At 39.5% G+C, this 24092-nt stretch overlaps 1 protein-coding gene across 7 annotated transcripts in view; it reads left to right on the forward strand.

The window, feature by feature from the left end:
- LOC122790699 (dual specificity testis-specific protein kinase 1-like) overlaps window positions 1-24092 on the forward strand; it is a 1196153-nt gene that overhangs the window by 670865 nt on the left and 501196 nt on the right. The gene's annotated exons all lie outside the window — the stretch shown is intronic.

Here is a 24092-nt window from a genome sequence, read left to right on the forward strand (position 1 = left end):
TTATGTTACTGCCTCCACCAAATCCCTACCATCAACACTTTCACCTCCTTTCCCAGGATAGGCATGCCCACCCTCTTTTTCTCAACTATGGTCACCTGGGTTGTAGTCAGGGCTTTATTCCTCTATGCCACTGAAGAGGCTAAACATTGTATTTCTTGCATTATTCTTGCCTGCTGCTTAACCTGTGAACTGATAGAAAAGGGTAATTGGCTTATCCTTAAAACTGTAACATTAAAGATTTAGGCTGTTCAATCTGCAACCCATAGTCTATAATCCAGCCTGTTAGATGCTTCCCCGTCTCTTGACAAGTCTGGATGCAATTCATTTATCTGCCCTTTATGAGTTTAACTTGCATTACAAGGCTGAAAGAAGGGAATTTACTTCCTTTTTCTCTAGTGAAGTTTGAAATTATGGGATACTATATTTTCAGTAGTTGTATAATTTTTAGCTTACTTGTATGCAATTTGCAGTACTGATACAACAGTAGGAAGAGCATGGTTGTGTCAGTACTGTGACCAACAGTATCCATACACCCTTTCTTTTTACTGGTTCAGTAAGAAGACACAGCAGTAGGAGGAGACAGTAACTTGATACATAGAGGATCAGCGTCTTGTGCCTGCAGTAGAAATCTCAACCTATTGTAGGGATTTTTTTCTGAACTCCTGACAGGCAACTAAATATTATTTGTGGAGAGTGGAAACAGTATACATTGCCTGCAGCAGCATTCCATTTTTTTTTTTTATCGTGATCACGGTGGGGAGTGGGTAGCATTGTCGCCTCACAGCAAGACGTTGTCCCGTTCGATTCTCAGCTAGAGTGTCTTCTGTATGGAGGCATATGTGAATGGGGGCGTGCCTTCGTTGAAGGTTGTGCATCAGGGCTGGTAACCCGGTACGTAAAAATCCACTACCAATCATTAGCGGACCAGAGTTCCGCTGTGGCGACCCCTAACCGGGAAAAGCTGAAAGACACAAACAAACGGTGGGGAGTGGGTATTTCAGCGAAATGAAATTTATTTCTGTAGACAATTTTTATTATACTTTTCATTTTTTTTTTCAGTTTACTCATAAATCATATATTTAGTGATAAAAAGAAGGGACCAGGCTGTGTGTGAAAATACACTCACTAAACCTTAAATTTCTTGCATTATTTTTAGAGCAGATTGGTTGTAAATCACTTGCCTGCAGCTTAACACCAACTGATAGAAAAGGATATGGCCTGATTATTGATAGGGCTTGCCAGTGGGGTTGTGTGTGTGTGTGTGTGTGTGTGTGTGTGTGTGTGTGTGTGTGTGTGTGTGTGTGTGTGACAAGTTGAAATACATTACTGTGTTCATTATTTCTTTTCACTCTCCTCACAATCATACCTCAAATGTGTACTCAGAAATTGGCTGTCTTTTAGGGGTAGAGGTATGGAGGTGTACTGTCTATGAAAGCCCAGGGTAGTTAGAGGATAATTATTGAATGACATTGCTATGGTTTGTTCGGGCAGTGCATGTGTCTGTCAGCAAGCTGAAATTAATTTTTGTAGCTGTTGTGTCTTTCATTTTTTCAGTGAAACATCAGAAGTGTACAAAATGTGACTATAATTTTTTCCTTGGAAATAGGCAAAGTATATGAAACCAAAGAGCAGTTACATGGTCACTGAAATAATCACTGATGCAGCTAGTTGGGGGATCAGAATATACTGTGAGCAACAAACTGAAGTATATTGTTTTGGCAGTTACTATTTGTGACAACTTTACAGTTACAGGAAGTGTACCATACCAAAATGAACACGTTCCTTTTGAACATTGTGTGTGTTGAAGTAGCTGATGTCTGTTTTTGTAGCATTTCTAGAATCATAGTAAAGAATAAACTCATGTTATGGCTTTCAAGTTGTTACTGTTTCATTATAATTTTACAACCTCTGTAATGCAAATGATTTCATAGTCAATTCACAACAAACATGTACATTTTCACTTTTCTCACAGGATGCTGTCCCTCCCCACCGTGCCTGATTTGTCAAATATTTTTGTCCTGTCTCTCATAAAAGGTTTGATTTTTCTGGTAAACTGAAAAAGAATTGCATTCAGTCAGTATGCAAAAAAATAGTTTCAGAAATATTTCTTCTTCAGAAAATGCATGCTAATGCAAAATCTATCACCCTAGTAATTGTTTAAATAAGTTTTTGTAATACTTTAAATTTGCCAGTTTGCCCCTTTATCCCTCATTATTGATTCTTGAGCAAAGAAGCTAAGATCTATGCAGGAGACTAATACAAAATTCATGAAATCATGTCTGTATTTTGAATATTCTAACATAAGATTTTAATTATTTCTTGATGAAAGCAATCATTTCCAGCATCTGAAATGTTATTACAGACAAAAAAGAAAACATTACTGGGAATTTTAACCTGGCACTCGGATCTCAATTTGCAGCTAATCTGTTACCTCTGCACCTGAAAACACAATTTAACTTACAGTCTGTGTTGTCTTTAACTTGCACAACATAGCTAGATTGTGCTTCAAGTGCATCCATACTAGAAAACAATCTAGTCGTGTTGTATGAGTGACGATCCGGGTGTATTATCCAAAAAATTACTATAAAATATAAAACTTTTCAACCGTATAACTCTCCATTCATAGATACCAACAGTAGGTCAACAGAGCCATTAGAAATTGTCAGGCTGCCAAGTTTCATTATATTCATTTTCCATTATGTCTACAGTTACACCTTCTTGTCAGGGTGGTGGAATGAAGTGCATATCTAGAATTTGTTTTTCATTCTACTGTGATTAAATCAGAAGTTAAAAAAAATGTATATATTTCACCAGGACAAGGCAACAATTCTGTTAGTGTATAACAAGGTAACCCCTGAACTCTGCAGACTGACAAAGACAGTTTACTGCCATATATCTCAGGACTGAGATACTGTCAAATCATTAGGGTCTGAGTGGCATTCTTGAGTGTGCCTTCCAGCAAATTATCTTTTGGCTAATTACAGCAGGGTATTAGGTGAGCAGTAGTGCTAATCAGTGATATAATTATTGCTTTTAGGATTCATAACAAGATAGCAAGGATTGTTTGAAAATTATAGTTTTTTTTTTTTTAGTCATCCCCAGAAAGTCAAGCAGTGCCATAAATGTCCACTGCTGCAAAAAGGTTGGACAAGTCTAATCTAGATATTCATTCACTCTGTTCATTTTCATTCTGAAAAATGATTTATCACTGTGGTTGTTTTCCTTAGTGACTCTAAATAATTTCATGTTTGTTTCACTTGCTAAGTTCAGCTTCTGTGTTGTAACCACTATATGGAGAGTTGCCTATGTGCTTACTAAATTTCAGTTAAACAAGATTAAATTCCACTTTATATTTAACTATAGAACTACCTCTATGCTCTCTTCTGTGCATGATAGCTATTTTGACATCTTAGATGAAATTACCATTAACCCATCTATATTTCTACTTGGGGGGGGGGGGGTAAACTATCCATCAGTAAACTGGCTGACCTACACTGCCAGTGGTCTGTGTGCCTAATACATCCATGACATAAACGTTAACTTCCTTGTATAGAAAGTTTGCTATCCTACTGTGGGCCTCAGTAACCTTGAGCTCATTCTCTCACATATGTCCACTTCTTGTACACTGTCATATGTATTGACTTGTAAAAATCAGACTATAAATCAATGAACTTTTCCTCTAAAACTGGTGGTACTTCCTCTGTAAGTGCCTTTGTCCTTATGAGCTTGTCATAGCAAACCTTCCTTCATTTTCTTGGTATCCTAAACACATTCCACTGAAATTCTCCTCTGATGGATCCCACTGCTAAAGTAGCTGCATGTGCCTCTGACTACTACTCCCACTTAAAAAAGCTGCATTGATAACATTCTCTCTGCACCAAATATAATGAGAAATTTAAAAACAAACTCTTATGAAGGAATACCCATATAAATAAATTACACAACAAGATAAATAAATTACTTAATACTTATAAGATGTCTCATTCCACCTACCTACCTACCTTCATTAAAAGAACACTTAAGCAAATTAGTGAGGAGCTTAAAGGAACAATTAGGAAGCTCAAAGCTGAATAGGAGCCTTAAAAAGCCACTAAAACAAAGAATAACTACAACTTTTTCTCTAATTGTGTCAGGAAGTTAGGAACTAATGACCAACAATGTTTACAGCTAGTCCACAATAATATTGCTCTCTCCGTTTCAACAGAAACAGTTAATATCCTAGTATCCCAGCTGAAGCATTTAGTGCAAGTTTTACTCAGCTATTCCACAGATTCTACAGTCCCATCTTCTTAATTAGTATATAGCAAGTCCTCTCATTCATCTCAAAAGTCAGTAAACCTCTTCCATGAACCTGCATAATATACCAGATTGCTTGATTATCAGTCCCAATATGGCCAATCAGAACCTATACTTAACCTCTTTAATCTAAGCCTCTCTGCTAATTACATTCTTGAAGATAGGAAATCAGCCATTGTGATGCAGTTATACAAGCATAACCCAAACAGAGGCCTGGGTTAACTATAACACCTCACTAACTCCACATGTAAAGCTGTGGAACATATTGTCTCAGATGTCAGTAATCTGGACTTTGAAAATTCGTTTACCCTGGACCTTGATCAGTTTGGCTTTTTTAATGGTAGGTCTTGCCTCTTTAACTTCATTAACTTCTTTGAAGAAGATAATGGTTACATAGTACATATAACATATCTAGACCTAGCCAGGGCCTTTGGTACTATTCCCCATGCATGAATTATTGACAGACTTGTAAATCTGAATATAAGTTCTTATGCTATGCAGTAGATAGTTAACTGGTTGTCTGACATAACCCATGTGGTTAGAATGACAGATTATCCATGATGTTCCCCAGGGCTCAGTGTTGGGACCTCTCCTATTTGGCATCTGTTTCTCAGACGTACAGGCCAAAACTCCTGACCTATGGTTACCTAAGTTTGCAGGCAACTGTAAATTGGGTGGTGGTGATGTTCGATCTTTCACTAATTCACAGTTGCTCTGACATCAGTTAGATCATGTTAACAATTGATGCAAGGACAATAGTCTCAAATTAAATGTGAAAAAATGTAATATAGTTAATTTTGGTAAACAAAACATTTACCTTTACCATATAGGTGTAACACCCCTCCAATCAGATACTATTGTCAGGGATCTAGGCACCCTTGTTTATAATTACTTTTCTTTTGACCATCATGGCATCTCCACCAGATCTAAAGAAGTCTGAATTTCAATTTAATTTTATCTTATCATATTCATTATTGAGTATTATTCCTTTTTTGCACATTTATCTAAACACAAATTTCAATTTGAGAGGTGGCAGAGTTTCTTAACTAAAAAGATCAGTGCCCTCAAAAAATCATAGTTATCAGGACAGACTGGCAGCCCTCTCTCTATACTCAGTTTCTTATAGACTCCTCCATGGAGATCTGTAACTACCCTTTTGGACAATGAAAGATCTGACCATCTTTGCGGACTTAAACGTTTATCTACGGGTGTATATTATCATATTGCACATTCAGAAGAGCGAACGACAGATAATCGACCTCATTTAAGTGAAAGCTAAAAACGCTGAAACTTCAGAAAAGCGATTATTTTCCAATGGAAAACAATTGCTCTTCCGAAACAAAAACAAAAAAAAAACTGTAAACATTACTTAATGTGGGGGGGTTGTGCCCCCCACACCCACCCACTTAAATATACCAACCCTGAGATTGCACTACAGTGCGAAAAGGCAAAGTAGCGAAAACGGTCAAGCTAATTCTTTCCCAGAGAAAGAATTCGCTGAAAAGCTGCTTTGCTATTTTGCCTTTTCGCGCATTACAGTTCAACAAAGACGCGTTTGACAACCTGCATCTGCAACAGCGTAATAGGGAGCCTCATCTACAGATAATCAAGGGATGTTGTAGTGACAGATTTAATACTCCAGCATATTCCATACTTCTTGAGCAAACTTCCAGTAAATGTAAAGCAGGTTAGCATTCTTGCCAACTTCAAAATTAACCTAATTATTTGAATGGACAGCCTTAAATTATTGCATGGTCTACTTCTATTGCCCTTCTAGAAGTAGGCGGGAACTTTGGAATGTGGGTTTTCGGCTAGACTAGTAATGGTCTGCAGACTGGTTGTCTATTACTTACTAGTGAACTTATGAACATAAGGCAGAAACAAACTTTGTATTTTTTGTAGAGGATGCTGGATATAAATTACTGGCCTGTTACTTATCTGTGTGTTGGCAGTGATGGTAGAATTATGCGGTGTGTGATGACCGTGCCCTGGCCCAGCAATCAACGAGCCTCAATCCACACCACTAACACCAGGGAGGTCGTCTCATAGAAGAGAAAAGGATATCTAATACACACAGTAAAGTGCAATTTCCCTTATGTGCACACAGAGATCACAGTCAGTCTGGGGCTGATTGCTCCCTTGCTCTCCAGATCCCCAATAAGAATCCCCACTGGCACATCTATAGGGTCCAGATCTCAGCCTAGCTGGCAAGCTAATCTCCAGTACCCTCTCTGTCCAACCAGTGCTTTGTGTTCCTGCTCAAGTAGCTGACACACAACACACACACTTTGAGAAGAGGTTATACAACCACACAGACCCTCCTGGGGCAAAGGCTGGCACAGTTTCTCCATCTGTGCCCCTTTACCCAGGCTATACGATAGTAATTACTGCCACCACCAGCTAATAAATATCAGCTACTCAAAGGCCCTTAAAAGGGTGTCCAGTTATTACTGTGCAATATTATTATCCAATGGTAATATGACTAACAGTCAAGGCTTACTTTACAGTGGCCTATTACAATAACCTCTATAAATATGCAATGTACTCTAGAGCTTATCTCTACACAAAGCAGCCACAGGTAGAAGGTTTTAAAAATATTTAATAATAAATAATTAAAACACAAGACAAAACTACCACAAAGATATCTAAGAGTTCAGAGATCACACACAAACTTAAAATAATACAGTAGGACAGGTCTGATTTCAAAGAAATATACCTAATTAATCTTTACTAGCTTTAACTATTCCTACAAGAAATCACAGTGCTAAAACTTACTTGTGAGCATAAGGCAGAGTGCTGAAAAGTTAGATGTCCAAAGTCAAAATGCTTTTCAGTCTCTTGTGAGAAATATTATTTAAACATTACTAACAAACATGTTTGCTGGGTCCCTCCCCAAATTACATCATTTTTGACCGTTAGTTTTTCCCAGGTAAACAAACTGCATCATCTTAACACCTGGTCTGAGTTCTCAGGCCACAAACTGCATTATTTAGCAATCTAACACCTGCACAGAAACTTACAACAATAGAAGACATTTCACATGTATATTCTAAAAAAAACAGAGCAATAAAGCACATTTCACATCTAAATTCTGGTCATAAACTGTAGCCTTAAAACAATGGACATGAAATCTTCATCCAGCCACCCAGGGGCCGAATTCTAACATGAAAGGGTACAACATGCTTCACTGGGCCAGTAGAGTGCAATGTTGTCACATATTTTGCAGTTCCACATTTCACAATATTCTTTTACATTCAAGAAAACATGCCTGTATTTTACATTTATTTACAAATGCCAGAATTATATATCAAATTCTATTTGACTAGGCTGGCAACCTTCGCCCATCTCTCCCCAATCGTCACATCTCTTCCTCCCTCAGGGAACTCAAGCAATTTTTCAAGTGCCCCTTGAAAAACATCGCTTGAGAGTGTCAGGTCTATCTGGGTGTACCTCACCCCATTCCCTGTCTTGAGAGCCCATCTGCATTGACATTGCTACTCCCACTGTGGTGCTGCACTGACATATCATATGCTTGCAACCCCAGACTCCATCTTAGCAACTTGACATTTTGCTGACTGGTTCTGTTTAATTATGTTAGAGGGTTGTGATCTGTCATCACAGTGAATTTTCTTCCATACAGATAAGGCTGAAGTTCTTGTAGTGCCCACACTATGGCTAGACATTCCTTTTCTACCGCTGCATAGCATTCCTCCCTGGGTTGGAGCCTACAACTGAGATAAACCACTGGGTGCTCTTCTCCATCTGAAGAAATCTGGCTAAGTACAGCCCCCACCCCATAGTTTGAATCATCCACCTGCACAACAAAGTCTTTGCTGTAGTCTGGACTGGCTAACACAGGGGGTTCTCCCAAAGCTTCCTTAAGCTTCTGAAATGTCTGCTCACATGCTGGGGTCCACACTACCTTATCTGGCCTGCTCTTCCTTGTCAGGTCTGTGAGGGGAGCAGCTATGGTACTATAATTGGAAACAAACTTTCTGTGGTACCCTGCTATCCCTAATAATGCCCTCATCTGCTTTTTGGTAACAGGTACAAGCCATACCTAAATAACTTCCACTTTGGCAGGTTCTGGCTTTATCTTATCTCTCCCCACTCTATGTCCTAGGTAGGAGACCTCTGCCATACCCACCTGACATTTGCTCAGCTTAATGATCAACTCTGCCCTCTGTAGTCTGCCCAGCACCTCCCTGACATGCTGAAGGTGCTCTTGCCAGGAATGGCTGTAGATGGCAGTATCATCCATGTAAGCAAGGGCAAACCCTCCTGCTCCTGCTAAGATATGATCTACCAGCCTCTGGAAAGTCGATAGGGCATTCTTCATCCCAAAGGGCACCTTTGTGAACTCATACAAGTCAAAAGGAGTCACAAAGGCTGACTTCTCTCAAGCACTGGTAGTCAAGGGCACCTGCCAATAACCCTTGGTAAGATCAGTGGTTGTAAGATACTTAGCCCTACCAAACTGCTCTAGGGCCTCATCTGTCTTAGGCATGGGGTAAGCATCTGACTCTGCGTGACTATTTAATTTCCTGTAATCCACACAGAACCTGGTGCTGCCATCCTTCTTTGGCACCAGTACCACTGGTGAGGCCCAGGGACTGTTGGACTCTTGAATCACCCCTAGTTCCAATATCTCCTGTACCTCCTTCCTCAGAGTCTGTTTGACTCTCTCAGGCACCCTATAAGGGGCCTGCCTGATAGGCCTTTGGGGTCCTGTGAGTGGGTGCTCCCTGGTTTCCCGGTGAACATGCCCCCAAACTCTTGCAACAATGCCAGGATTTCTCGAACCTGGGTAGGAGAAAGCTGCTGGGACATTGCTACCCCTTCCACCAAGGTGTCAGCCCGAGCCTCACTGAGGAGATCAGTCCTGAGATCTTCCTCATACTCCTCCTGCAATCCACTGCAAATGCTCAGCACAAGGGCCTCCCTATCATGGTAAGGTTTCATCATGTTAACATGGTACAATTTGTGCCCCTGCCATCTGCCTAACACTTCTACCATGTAGTTAACATTACTTACATTTCTTACCACTTTGTAGGGTCCTTCCCAAGCTGCCTGCAACTTGTGTCTGACAGGAATGAGAACCATAACCTGCTGCCCTACAGCATACTCTCTAGCTCGAGCATTCCTGTATACCAAACCTTTTTCTTTTGTTGGGCTTCTGCCAGGTTCTCCTGGGCCAAGCCCATGAGTTCCCTGAGCCTTGTCCTCAGGGTTAGGACATATGCCACAACAGACTCCTTGTGAGACTCTCACTCACCTTCCCACTCATCTTGAATTAAATCTAGAGGTACCCTCACCCTATGCCCATACAGCAACTCAAAGGGTGAAAAACCTGTGGATTCCTGGGGACCCTCTCTGTAAACAAACAACAGATGGGGCAAATATTTGTCCCACTCCCTCTTAAACTTATCTGCAAATGCCCGTAGTATGGACTTGATTGTAGAGTTTAACCTCTCAACAAGACCATTACTCTGGGGATGGTAGGACATAGTCTTCATGTGCTTCACCCCACAGGACTTCCACAGACAAGCCAGCAGGTGTGACATAAAATTGGCAACTCTGTCAGACAGTATTTTCTTTGGGAAACCTTCCCTGCTGAAAATCTCTAGCAAAGCATTTGCCACCTTCTCAGCCTCAGTGGAGGACAAAGCTACTGCCTCAGGGTATCGTGTAACATAATCTACAATCACTAGGATATACTTTTTCCCTGTGGAACCTGGGGTACTCAGAACACCCACAATATCCATAGCTACCCTCTGAAATGGCTCCTCAAACATAGGCAAAGGCATCAAAGGAGCTGTCACCTTGTCTCCTGCCTTGCCTACCTTTTGGCACTGCTCACAGGTCCTGCAGTACCCTATTACATCTCTAGAAGTTCCAAGCCAATAGAAGTTTTGCATAATAGGCCCCTTTGTACGCTTTATGCCCATATGACCTGCAAAGGGAATATTATGGGCTATGGCTAGAAGCACCAGACGGTAAGCTCTAGGTACTACCAACTGCTGTACTCTCTCACCCTCTCTGTCCAAACAGGGCTTTGTGTCCCTGCCCAGGTAGCTGACACACCATACACACACTTTGAAAAGAGGTTATACAGCCACACAGACCCTCCTGGGACAAAGGCTGGCACAAGTTCTCCAGCTGTGCCCCGTGACCCAGGCTATACTGTAATAATTACTGCCACCACCAGCTAATAAATATCAGCTACTCAAAGGCCCTTAAAAGGGTGTCCAATTATTACTGTGCAATATTATTATCCAATGGTAGTATGACTAACAGTCAAGGCTTACTTTAGAGTGGCCTTTTACAATAACCTCTATAAATATGCAATGTACTCTAGAGCTTATCTCTACACAAAGCAGCCACAGGTAGAAGGTTTTAAAAATATTTAATAATAAATAATTAAAACACAAGACAAAACTACTATACCACAGAGATATCTAAGAGTTCAGATATCACACAGAAACTTAAAATAATACAGTAGGACAGGTCTGATTTCAAAGAAAAATACCTAATTAATCTTTACTAGCTTTAACTATTCCTACAAGAAATCACAGTGCTAAAACTTACTTGTGAGCATAAGGCAGAGTGCTGATAAGTTAGATGTCCAAAATCAAAATGCTTTTCAGTCTCTTGTGAGAAATATTTAAACATTACTAACAAACATGTTTGCTGGGTCCCTCCCCAGATTACATCATTTTTGACACTTAGTTTTTCCCAGGCAAACATACTGCATCCCCTTAACACCTGGTCTGAGTTCTCAGGCCACAAACTGCATTATTTAGCAATCTAACACCTGCACAGAAACTTACAACAATAGAAGACATTTCACATGTATATTCTAAAAGAAACCAGAGCAATAAAGCACATTCCACATCTAAATTCTGGTCATACACTGTAGCCTTAAAACAATGGGCATGAAATCTTCATTCAGTCGCCCTGGGGCCGAATTCTAACATGAAAGGGTACAGCATGCTTCACTGGACCAGTAGAGTGCAATGTTGTCACATATTTTGCAGTTCCACATTTCACAATATTCTTTTACATTCAAGAAAACATACCTGTATTTTTGCATTTATTTACAAATGCCAGAATTATACATCAAATTCTATTTGACTAGGCTGGCAGCCTTCACCCATCTCTCCCCAATCGTCACACGGTGTATCCTTAGAGTGAATAAATCTAGATGATGAGTAGCTTAAAATTCACTCTCCTTCTGGAGACAGCCTTGCCAGTGCTATTTTAATTTGTTTTTCAATTTATTTATTTATTTATTTATTTACCAGCAGTCCAGCTCTCTTTTTGGTATTTTTTTTCTTTTAACTTAATGGCAGTTGATTTAAATTTCTGCTACCTTCCCATTTCTTCTTTGTTCACTTATTCATACTTACTAGCAACTCACTCCAAAATCCACTGCATGGTCTTGTGTATGATGCACCATTGACTGCTATTGAGAGGCAGAGTTTAGTATTTGAAAAAAATGAATTACTGTTTTTTTGTCACGTAAAGGTTTATTAACAAACACAGCACAATGTTCTGTTATGGTGTAGGTTATTTGATTGCTGTTGGGTGGAACATATGATGGAGATACTACTGGGGCATTCTAGACAACATTACCACTGTACTCTGGAAATGCATTATAAAAAGGTCAATAGATTGAATCATGGGTGTGAAGGGTTGGATGAGAGATTGATACATTCTACCTGGAGGCAGCATAGCATTATAGTTGAAGGACATTTTGGGAAGATGAAGGTGTTGGGCTTGTAAGAGAAAAGGGATTTTAGTTAATGACAAATATGGGAAGGATATCAGGTGTATGAGTTCAAAGAGAAGAAGGAACATAATTTCATGAATGTGTCATGAAGCAGGCACGGTCAAAGCATAGGGTAAATACACTGCTATTTAATGTGGAGGAAGGAGATGGAGTGCTGGTACACTCATACATGTTCCAACACCTCAGACATGCCACAAGAAAAGGATGAGAGACTAGAGGATAGTAGGATAGAAAGGCAAAGGTTATAATCATGAGTGTTTTGTATCTCCCATGAGTGAACTGATAGATCTCAAAAAGAGATGAAAAGGAAATGAGAGTTGATTTGAGGTCCTTGATTACAAGAAGATTGTTTCTCTTGCATTAGACTGTAACATAATTCTGGCTGTGGTATTTATCAAGGTAGAGGGGTACTGAGATGTTCATGTGAAGACATTCTCTGTAGTGTGAGTCTATTGATTAGGACAAAAGGCGGACAGTTGAAGATAGCTAAGGGAGGGGTAGGGAGGTAGAGCAAAGAAAGGACAAATCAATGCGGAAAAGATGATACAGGAGCTGAGTGCAATAAAGACACTAGTTAAAGAGAATAGACATAAGGGTGGAAGAAGGGTTATGAGGATTTTATTAGGTGCACTGCAGAAAGGAGGAAGGGAGGCAGACTGATTAGGCTGTGCATTAATTTGAAGAAAATCACAGAAGTCTAGAAAGAAAGGGGCAAACTGAATGAATACTTCCTTTCAGTCTTTAGAAAAGAAGGTGTGGTAAGGCTGTTGTGTTGAGAGGGAGTTACAGCAGGCAGGAGCGGCCTTAGGTCAACTGGTGCCCTAGGCAAAAGGGCACCACGGCACCCCCACCACACCACCCAGTGCCCCCATCCTGGTCTACCTACACCAAATAAATACTGGAAAAGTGCCCCTACTAAAGCGGCGCCCTAGGCGGCTGCCTAGTTGGCCTATGCCTAAGGCCGGCTATGACAGCAGGATGGAGTGAGCAGTGGATGGATACTATGATAGTGAGGGATTTGGTGAAAGGAATCTGGGTTTCATTTACTAAGGGAAATAAACACAGTGATCAGATAGGTTGCCATCTAAGGTATTCAGGAATCTGGACAGTGTGTTGGTAGATTTCTTGATGAAGATTTTGAACATATCAGTAGCCAGTACTTAACTGGCTGATAACTAGAAAGCATCAAGAGTAATAGTCATTACCTTGAGTCTGCAATGGCAGAGAAAGCTGTGGATACAGGCTGGTTGCTCTTCTAGAGGATAGTCATCTCCTTAACAGTAGCCAACCTCGAGCAAGCATAGTTAGAAGGCACTTTCAGTCATACCTGATATAGCCTGATGGCTAGATTACACAAAAACATGACAGTGGCATAGTTGTAGACATGGTCTATCTAGATTTCAGTTTATTTATTTATGTAAGTATGTTATATGTGAATTTTCAAAACTTTTATCAAAGTGTCACAACTATGAGAGGGGAGAAAAGTGGTAGAAACTTGGAAATGGGACAGGGAAAGGAGTGCCATTCAGCCATAAAATGCATTTTTCAAACTGAACTTGTAAAACTTTTAATATGAACAAACAGTTCTATCTCCTAACAGTAAAAAACAGGTAGAATACAGAGATTTTATACCAACAGTCATTAGTCATACCTATAAAAGATCTTCAAACACCTAAAATGCTTTCAGTGTAGGCTGCAGGATTTATCCGCAAGAACGTTTTGTGATCTACACTCTGACACTAACCCCACCCAAGAGGTTTCCATTCCATCCATTCATCCACATCCCCTTCTCCCATTCTTATACATGGGGCTGGGGTGTCACTTCAACAGTGGCAATCATCTAGAGCCAAGGTTTACACCCCCGAGTGACCAGCCCTGCTGCTGTTCTTACATACCACACACTCACGTGCGCTCTCACACCTACAGCCAATTTACACTGCCCAATCCGGCTACTGCATGTATTTGGAATGTAGGAGCAAACTGGGAGAACACAGAGGAAACCCATGTGAACACAGGGAGGACATGCAGAGTCCACACAGAAGCCACCCCATCCAATAATCAAACTGGGGAATCTCTTGCTGTGAGGTGGCGGGTCTATATTATAACAGCGAATGATCAAAAGATCGAACACTGTTATATCGACCCCAAAACATCGAAAACTAAAATGAGCAAACTACCAGAACAGTGATTGTTTCCCACGAAAAAAATCGCTGTTCCCCAAAAAAGAATTTGCTTATATGCCGCTTCATCATTTTGCGTTTTTGACATTTGAAGTTTGACCAAGACACATTCGACAGAATGTGTCTTCGGTCTTCTGATAGGAACCCGAGGCGACAATGCTATCCACTCCAAATTAATTATCTCATGATTTTGGAGGTGTTATTACCACTCTGTGCCCATGTAATACATTTTTGGGTGACCTTAAGAATTCCTCACTGAATTAGAACCCAGGCAATCAGAAAATTTTCAGGCAAGATGACTTCCACAAACTTCATTTTTTTAAATAAGTTACCTGACTAAAACAATGTAAATGCTATTGTTTAAAATTAAAAAAAAAAATGGTGTTCTTTGTTTTGTACTTCCTAGACATATCCTTTTGTCCCAGGCTGTTTCTGTATTACTTTCTGCCTGCAATAACAGCCCACATATCCCCACTGAAGGTATTGTTTTTACAGAGGTGATCTGCTGTGTCTTTATTTTGCCATTGCACCAGTGATGAGTTGGATGAAGTAAGTCTGGTTTTGGCATCAGTATACCAGCAGTGAATCCTGGATTTAGATGTTAGTATGAAACAAAAGGTTGGAAGACAACTAAGAATATCGTTACATAAATGAAAAGAGATATTGTTTGTAAAATGAGAAGGTAGTATTTTTAAAAATAGGAAAGTGACAGAAGAGGAGAGTGTAACTTAAAAACTGAAAATAACAAACATATGAAGTTATAACTACATTAGTTTACGAAGTATATCTCTATATCTGCTCACAATGGAGCATAGTAGGGGAATGGTATGAGTGTGTGGGGTTGCACATCTTGTGCTCAGTGTTATTTGTATATAATGTGTATATAGGGTTATGTTTTTTCGTACTGAAACAACTTACTAGTTACTTTAATTTGACTTGTATTGTAATAGTTTGTTTCTACCTGACTCAACACATATCTGGCCATTTCCTCTCTTAGAGTTGGTAGTTATGTGTTTAGGCACAGTGGTAGATCTAAGAGTTTTAAGTGTTACAAAACAACCAAGTATGGTATATTTCTATTTAAACCTTTCTGGTTACATGATGAGGGAAGGACTTTCAAAGCCATTTTTAATAACACTGAATACCATTTTCATGATTGGATGCTGTGGATGATAGATTCATGGACAGTGAATGGCTTGCAGGATGTTAAAAAAAGAAGTCACTCCTACACCTAATATATCAATCACAGGCAAATATATTTCTCCAAGAAACGCACCAGTTAAATGAGGGCCTGGAACAAGGATAGAGATAGACCCTGGCTAACCTCAATTATTGCCTCTAGCAGTAAATCTAATTCAAAAGGAGTAGCTATTTTGATTAAGAAATCAATTAAAGAGAGAATTATTGAATGTGGTACAGATAATATTGGTAGATGGTGTTACTTTAGCTGTCTTAATCCTTTATCCCACAAGCTTGCACTGTTTCTCAATATTTTTGGGCCTTGTTCAAATCAACAGGATTTCATAATACAAATATATAATCTACTGTCACAATTCTCTAACCATGAATATGTTGTGGGGGAGACTGGAACATTGCGATTGATCTCTTAAATGACAGCTCCAACAAGAACAATAAACATAATAAGCAAGCTTTACTTGCTTTAGAGGACCTAGTATTCATAGGTTCATAGGTTGATACTAGGCTGCCCTAGGGTATTTATAAGCCTAGCCAGAGTGTGTTTGGCTTTCACCACCCTTTTAGATTAGTTGACTGTGCCTCTGTATAGTAGGTCACAGAAGATAACCCTTTTAAGAATAGTTTACTGTGCCTCTGTCTAGTAGGGACACAGAAGAGATCCCAGGGGTAAACCTACGATCTCCCATCCACTCGTCAAGATTTCTCTTGAAGAGAGTCATTGAGGGGCTCTGCCTAACATGGATTGGGATTTTGTTCCAGAGTGAGGGGAGCCTCTGGGATACGAATCTGTCCCTCCAGCATGTCCTATTTATTTCTGTGCTGAGATTTGAGTCCCTGGAGCATGTAGCTCTAAAGGATTTGGATTTCCTGAGGTGGAGCATGTCCATTAATTCTGGGTTGGACATGGCTTTATATGTCAGGCACAGATAGGCTCTGAATAGGCAGTAAGCAACTGAGTAGAGCTGGAGTTTTTTTAGCCTAACTGCATAGGGCTTCTGTTTGAGTCCCTTGATCCTCTTGATGAGGTACTTTTGGGGTCTTTCCAGTTGCTGCAGGTGTCGGGTAAGGTACATCCCAAATGGGGCATTGTATTCAATTATGGGCCTGATGAATGATGAGTAGAGGGGCACAATGACCTCTCTTCATCTAGATGTAAACCCTTTCGTGATAAGGTGGGCTATATAGAAGGTCTTTCTAACCACTTTGGCAACGTGATTGTCAAAGGAGAGATTGCTATCTACTTGGGTCCCCAAGAATTAGAATTCACCCTATTTGACCTGGCTCTCTCGATCAACCAAGGGGACAAATTCATGCTTTACTCCACATGCCATAAGTCATGGTCCATGATTGATTTTTTTCTGATATCAGAATCTCTTCTAAATGAAAAAACACTATACTCAACCAATCCGAGGCAAAACAACCTACCCAGCACACTAGTCATAGGTGACTCTATAGTCGGGTACACTGATGTCCCACTCACCAGGCTAAACAAGGAGAAAATTAGTCACCTACTTGTCAGGTGCCAGGATCCGCCACACAATGCCTGCACTCTGGTCACTCCACAACAAGAACAAATACGATTCTGTCATTGTCCATGTTGGAGTGAATGACCTGAGACGTACCTCCCTGGATGACATGAAAAGAGACATGGAGGAGCTCTCAGATCTTGTAGCCCAGGCAGTTATGATCCTAGCCCTGAGTAGCATCCTGCCATCATCCAAAATGATACCACAGTACAAGGAAAAAATGATTGACTTCAACAATTGGCTAATTTTCTGGTGTCATTTGAAGGGGATTCAGTATCTGTCTGCCTGGGATGACATGATTGACAGACCATGATGCTTTGCCAGATGGCCTGCACCTATCACCCCTGAGATTCTGGATACTGGCAAAGGCTCTTGCCACCCCTATAGTGCCTTTTTTAGGCAAGGTTAAAACAACAAAATTACCATCGTAACAAGTACAAGCAAGCAAAAACAAATGGTAATGCTACTCAGTGCTAGAGGTCTAAACCACAAAATGCACTCACTCAAGGCACTCCTCAAAATGGAGAACACTAACATCTGTGCAGTGACAGAGACCTGGTTCAAGGCTCCAGAGAGCACCCCTGCAATACTAGGTTACAATACATACCACACCATTCAGCCACTCAACCTGGACCAAAACACTAAAGGCGGAGGCATGTCCATATTCACCTAGGACATCCACACGTCCAGAGTAGTTGCCCAACATAATGCATCCGAGATTTTCCAGGTGCAACTAACACTAGACAAGACTGCAATCCAAATTGTAGCTTGCCACAGATCCCCCACCATGCCCCATGATTCCTACTCCACCTTTCTTAATATACTGGAAAGTATTAAGGTACAACCAAATACCCTAATACTTGGCGACTTCAACTACCCTGCCATTAACTGGGAAAACTAGTCATATGCCAACACATTTGCCCTATGATTTTTGGAATTCATAAATTCCAAAGCCTTAGATCAACTTATCCATACTCGTGCCAATATCCTGGACCTGGTCATTACCAACATGGGCGATCAATGCTCCATACCAGAGGTCAGCTCATGTTGGTCACATCCGACCATAAGCTAATCACCCAAGAAGCCCTCATCCTGCTCCCACCCCCCCCCATTAAGGTAACCACCATGAAAAACTTCTCCAAAGCCAACTTCATGCCTCTCAAGACAGAAGTGGCAAACTTCACAACACCCATGCAGACGGAAAGTAGAAGTACGACTGCTGAATCTTACACCAAAGCACTGTATGAACACATGCATGAGTGCCTGGACCGTGCCATCCCAAATAGAACCAAGACACTCTCCTCCAAAAAAAGGAAGTCAATCTGGTGGTCCCCTGCCATAAATAACTCTACAACAAAAGGAAGGAATTGTTGCAGAAAAGAGTAAAATCCCAGGATTGGAAAAACTCCCTTGTCAGCCTCAGTAAGAAGCTGAGATCCCTCATAAGATCATCTAAAGCTAGTTACAAAAACAAAATCACCACAAAGAAAACCACAAGGCATTCTATAGTTATGTCAAGAATCTCAATGACAACACTCAGATCTGCTCTGAATTACAACACAATGGCACTATATATACAGATCCAATTGATATTGTCAACATCCTGGCAGGTTCAATGCAAATTTCACCCCCCTCTCACTTCCTAAAGGGGCCCATCTCAATACCGGAAGAATACCAAGTCCCGGTAATCATGGCCATACAGGTAAAAATGCACTCTCCAAAGCAAAGACTACAGAATCCATGGGACCAGACAAAATCCCAGGCTGTGTTCTGCACAAACTACAAAATGAACTGGCACCCCACCTAAGTACCATGTTCACTCATAACCTCCCTTCAAGCGTCATGCTTATTGAATGGTGCACAGCTACGGTTATCCCACTCCACAAGGGGGGGATCCACCATGGACCCCGGGAACTACCGCCCCATTAGCCTGACCTGCAAAGCCATGGAACGTATCATCATGGAACATATAAACAAAGACATAGGAAATCTTCAAACATTTTGGACCCCACCCAGTTTGGCTTCATGAAAGGCAGATCAAGTCTCCAAAACCTGATTGACTTCTTTGAAGCAGTCACCAAAACAGGGGATGAGGATAAAGTGGTTCACACAGCCTATCTAGACCTTGCCAAAGCCTTCGACATCATCTCCCACTCTGGTATCATAGATAAACTCACTAAACTGGCCATAAATCCCTATGTCACTCAATGGGTTGCCAACTGGCTCACTGACAGAACCCAAACTGTGAAAGTAGCCAACTCCAAATCCGACTCCAGACCAGTTACAACTGGAGTACCACAGGGCTTAGTCCTGGTTCCACTCCTGCTTGGCATCTACTTCTCTGAAGTTCAGGCCAGCATAGAGGGTCTGTCGCTAACAAAGTTCACAGATGACTGCAAACTGAGAGCCATTATTGAATCCCCAAATGATGTGGACAGTCTACGAAAGGGCCTCACTGAGACAGATGCCTGGTGTCATAGCCATGGCCTAAAGCTCAATGCCAAAAAATGCATAGTCATCCCCTTTGGGAAAAACCCTGTGCCCATGAACTACCACATAGGCAGTAGTCCACTTAAAAGTGTGATAGACCTAGGGACACAAGTGGACAGTAGTCTCTCCTTCGATAACCACATCACCACATTAGTCAGGAAATCCTTCTACATGGCACACCTCATCACAAAAGGTTTCTCATCCAGAAAAAAGAAGGTTATTGCTCCACTCTACTCATCCCTCATTATAGACCTATTATAGAGTACAACACCCCATTTGGTATGTACCTCACAAGATATTTACAGCAACTGGAAAAGCCTCAGAAATATCTCACAAAGACGATCACTGGCCTCAAACAGATGCCCTATGCAGACCGTCTCAAAAAACTCCAGCTCTACTCAGTGGCATATCACCTACTCAGAGGCGATCTATGCCTAACATACAAAGCCATGTCAAACCCAGAGCTGCTGGACATGCTACACTTACATAAATCCCAATCCCTTCAAGCCACATGCTCCAGGGACCTAAACTTTATCACCACAATAAACAAAACATGCTGGAAGGATAGGTTTCTGTCCCAGAGACTCCCCATACTTTGGAACAGACTGCCCATTTATGTCAAGCAGAGCACCTCATTAGCCCTCTTTAAGAAAAATCTTGACGATTGGATGGGAGATAGGAAATTCACCCTAAGGATCAATTCTGTGGGTCTGCTCGACAGGGGCACAGGAAAATAATTTTTGGGTGGCAAAAGCCAGGGAATCTTTATGGCTGGGCTTGAACAGGCCCTAGGGCCGATAGCCTAGTACATACCTATGAACAATTTCACTTATTAACATAGACATTAAAATTATTTCTACGGCACTAGTGAATAGACTTAAAGTTCTCCACACAATTATATCCCCACAGCAGTCAGGCTTCTTGAAGGGAAGACAAACTGGGACAATACACTCACCCTAGATGCTGCCATCCAACTTTCTGCAAACCATAAACTTCCCTACTACCTTATGGCACTGGATGCCACAAAAGCTTTTGACAGAGTTAATCATGAATTCTTGTTGTTGACTCTACAACAAATTAACTTTCCAACTAACTTCATAAATACAATCAAAATCTTATATAATTCCACATTTAGCACTCTGATCAACAAACAATGTTCTTCTAAAATAAAACTAAATAATGGTTGTCCCTTCTAAACATACCTCTTTAACATATATATCAACCCCCTATTTATATATTTAGCAAAAAAAAAATTTCATCACATACCCAGTATTCTGGAGGAAAATCTTGTATTTTCAGCCTTCGCTGATGACCTCATCATTTACTTCCAGTTACCTAATACTGACTTAACAAAAATTCAAAATACTATAGAAGCCTTTTTGAAAACTTCCAGTTATGAAATTAACACTTCAGAATATCTTATTGTTCCAATCAACCCGATTAGGCATAAAGAGCCTCTCTTTTCTATAACCCATATTAAGTTAAAATATACCTTTACGTACTTACGGATAATATTTTACCATAATCATAAAAACTCCTTTCAAAATAATTTTGTCAAATCATGGACAAACATCGAAAATGATATAGACAGACGGAAAAACATGAACCTTCCTTTTTTATCTAAAATAGCAATTAGAAAAATGAACATTCTACCCAGATTACTATATCAGTTTAATGTAACAAACAGCAACATCCCTTTAAATGTCTTCAGAAAAATAAACAAAACTTTAACTAAATTAATTTGGTTTCCTAAGACCCCACGGATCTCCCTATCAAAATTAATGCTTCCCAAAAACAAGGGACAACTGGGAATACCAGATTTTAGATTATACTGCGGCATAGTTTGCGCCAACAGAATCATGTTAATTGCAGACCATAATATAATTAACTCAACTCATTCCCGCCAATGGGTTGATCTTTGGCATACACATGTAAAGCTGTGTAATATAAATCCCAAATCACTACCCTTCATAAATAAACCTGTATTAAAAGACATTAAACTACATAATCTAATCAAATATAAAATTAATTAATTCCAAAAGCTCTTCTCTTCACTAGGTCTAACAAACGTACTCATACTCTTGCAACCCATTCATTTAAACCCAAACCTAAAACTGGGTAATAAAATGATAAATCTTGACCAATTAACCCAAATAAAAAACTTAACTGTCTGGGATTTTTACAGAACTAAGGATAACTCTCTAAAGGACATCAGAGAAAATTTTTAACTCATTAACAAATATACAATAATTCTGAGACAAATCAAAGAGTTAGTATCTACTTTGGGTAATTTCCTGAATGAAGTTCAGGAAGAAATAAATATTGCCCTATCCCTCCTGAAATGTCTAAAAATTAAAAAGAAGATGTTATTGATTACATGCAACCTAATCTCTACCATTAAATATCAATCTTCTATTACATTTGCACAGTATTGGAAAAACAAAAACTCCTAACTGTTAGATGTCCACCTCTCCCAAGAGATTAATAATGCAATCAGATTTGCCCCTTCAAGAAACTATTGTATCCCCAATTAATGATAAATAATAATAATGCATATTATACCCCAGAGCATCTAAACAGCTTCTTTCCAAATATTTCACCTCTTTGTCCCTTTTGACCCAAAGTGACAGCCGACCTCCTGCATATCCTGTGGTACTATAAATATGCACAAAGCTTATGGAACTTACTCAGGATTAAACTTGAAAAAAATGTGATATGGGAAATCCACCCTTTCATGGGAATTTGCTATATTGCATGTAGGTTAAAAGGGTATACCCACTAATGAAATGAGAATCCAGATTGCTCTCTATGTTAATTAAGCTTTATATTATGCGGAACTGGTTGGACTGCTCTAAAATAAGCTGGGAAAATTTTGCAAAGATGGCATCCAAATATATTTTATCCCATGAACTAACTACAGAAAATATTAGCAAACGCTTGAAATACCTTAACTTGTGGAGTACAACTTTGGACTGTATCCTGAAGTAATATAAAATGACTTTACATCTACTCTCCTATACTAGTACTATTGATAGTCCTTCCCTCCAAAGGATTTAACTCGTTAATTCCTTTATGGTTCTTTCAAAGTGTTAATATAGTAATAATAATAGTGTAACAATGTAGCACTGTATGTAAATAGTTGTATATGTGATGTGTTCATCTCATCTTCTTTATTAACTACTGATTTTCAATTTTGTGCCAGTAACTATAGAATTAATAGAGTTAAGAATGCCATGTCACTTCTAATAATCTGTTTTCTCTTGTCATATTAAGAAATCAAGCCTTAATTGTTTTTGTTGGTTATTTGAATGATAAATAACCTTATGTGTCTTTGTATGCTGACCAGTTTCAGTAAAATAAGTTTTGGTTATTCTACACTAAAATAATGAAACTAAAATAAAATAAAGTTTTGAAAAAAAAAGATTTACTGTTGTAACCCCCCCCCCCCCCAAAAAAAGAGAATAAATAGAATTAGTTAAGGATATCCGAGTCTTTCAGTTTACCTTAATGTACTTCCTGACTCCTGTTTGGTTAGCATATGTTCAGCAATGATCTGTTGTTGAACAGTGCAATATCAATGAATAAATTAAGTTGCTGGAGTCCATGGCAGTTTATCTGGTGCACCCACAGTGAATGCTTTACAGTTGAGAAACTACTGAAATAAAACAAAATTTTACAACATGTTTTGCAGGAGAGCAAGTATCCAAATCACCCACTAATGATTCTAAATATTCTAACTCCAGATCATGCATCCAGATCATGCATCCTTAAGGATAAGTGGAAGCTCCATTTTAAACTGAATAAGAAACGTCATTACTCTGTCATTACGAGGTCATGAACTTATTATAAACAGAACATAAATATTTTCAACAGAATTGGCTTATGATGAGCTAGTTTAGAATTTACAATGATCAATGTTGGTGTTTATAATGACCTGCCTAGTTCTCATTATTCTGACTTGCATTTACTTCACTTTAAGTACCGCAGTTTATATATGTCAAAGGAGATATCAGCGCCTAGTATTTTTAAAATAAAGTATGTATGCCAGTGAAACGTAACTGTTGAACTGCAGTGTCAGAGGATAGAATGTTCCAGTGAGATGCTGATTTTAAATGTAGTTGTGTGTTCATCTCGTAAGTAAGTACTTAGATGTGTTAAAATGTGCCTAACTCCTTATATTACTTCTTATGGCTAAATCCACTGAGAATCAGGTCTTAGGAGGACACTAAGAATACAAATACTCAGTAAACAAACACAAATGCATGTATTTTTTTAAACATTATGTTACGATACATATTAAAAGTAGCTTGCTTAGTAATAAATAAATAAAACAAAAGCAAAATGTGTGCAAATACTAAAATATTAATAGTACATGAAGGAAGAGTCCCACCTCCTAAGCTTACAAACTGATTTAGACTGGGGGATATCAGTGTCTGCTGTTCAAAAGTTTAAGAAATATAGTTTCTCAGAGGACTCATACCAGAACAGTCACTCTCGTAGAATCCTTAGTGACATAATGAACAAATCTTCATATCATAGATGGCACACTATCAGAAGATGTTTGGCAAAGATGGCATAAGAAAAGAAAATCTAATGTGAATTAGCCCAATA

Source organism: Protopterus annectens, chromosome 16.part0, assembly GCF_019279795.1.
Source record: "Protopterus annectens isolate FY-2018-M chromosome 16.part0, PAN1.0, whole genome shotgun sequence".
NCBI lineage: Eukaryota > Metazoa > Chordata > Ceratodontiformes > Protopteridae > Protopterus > Protopterus annectens.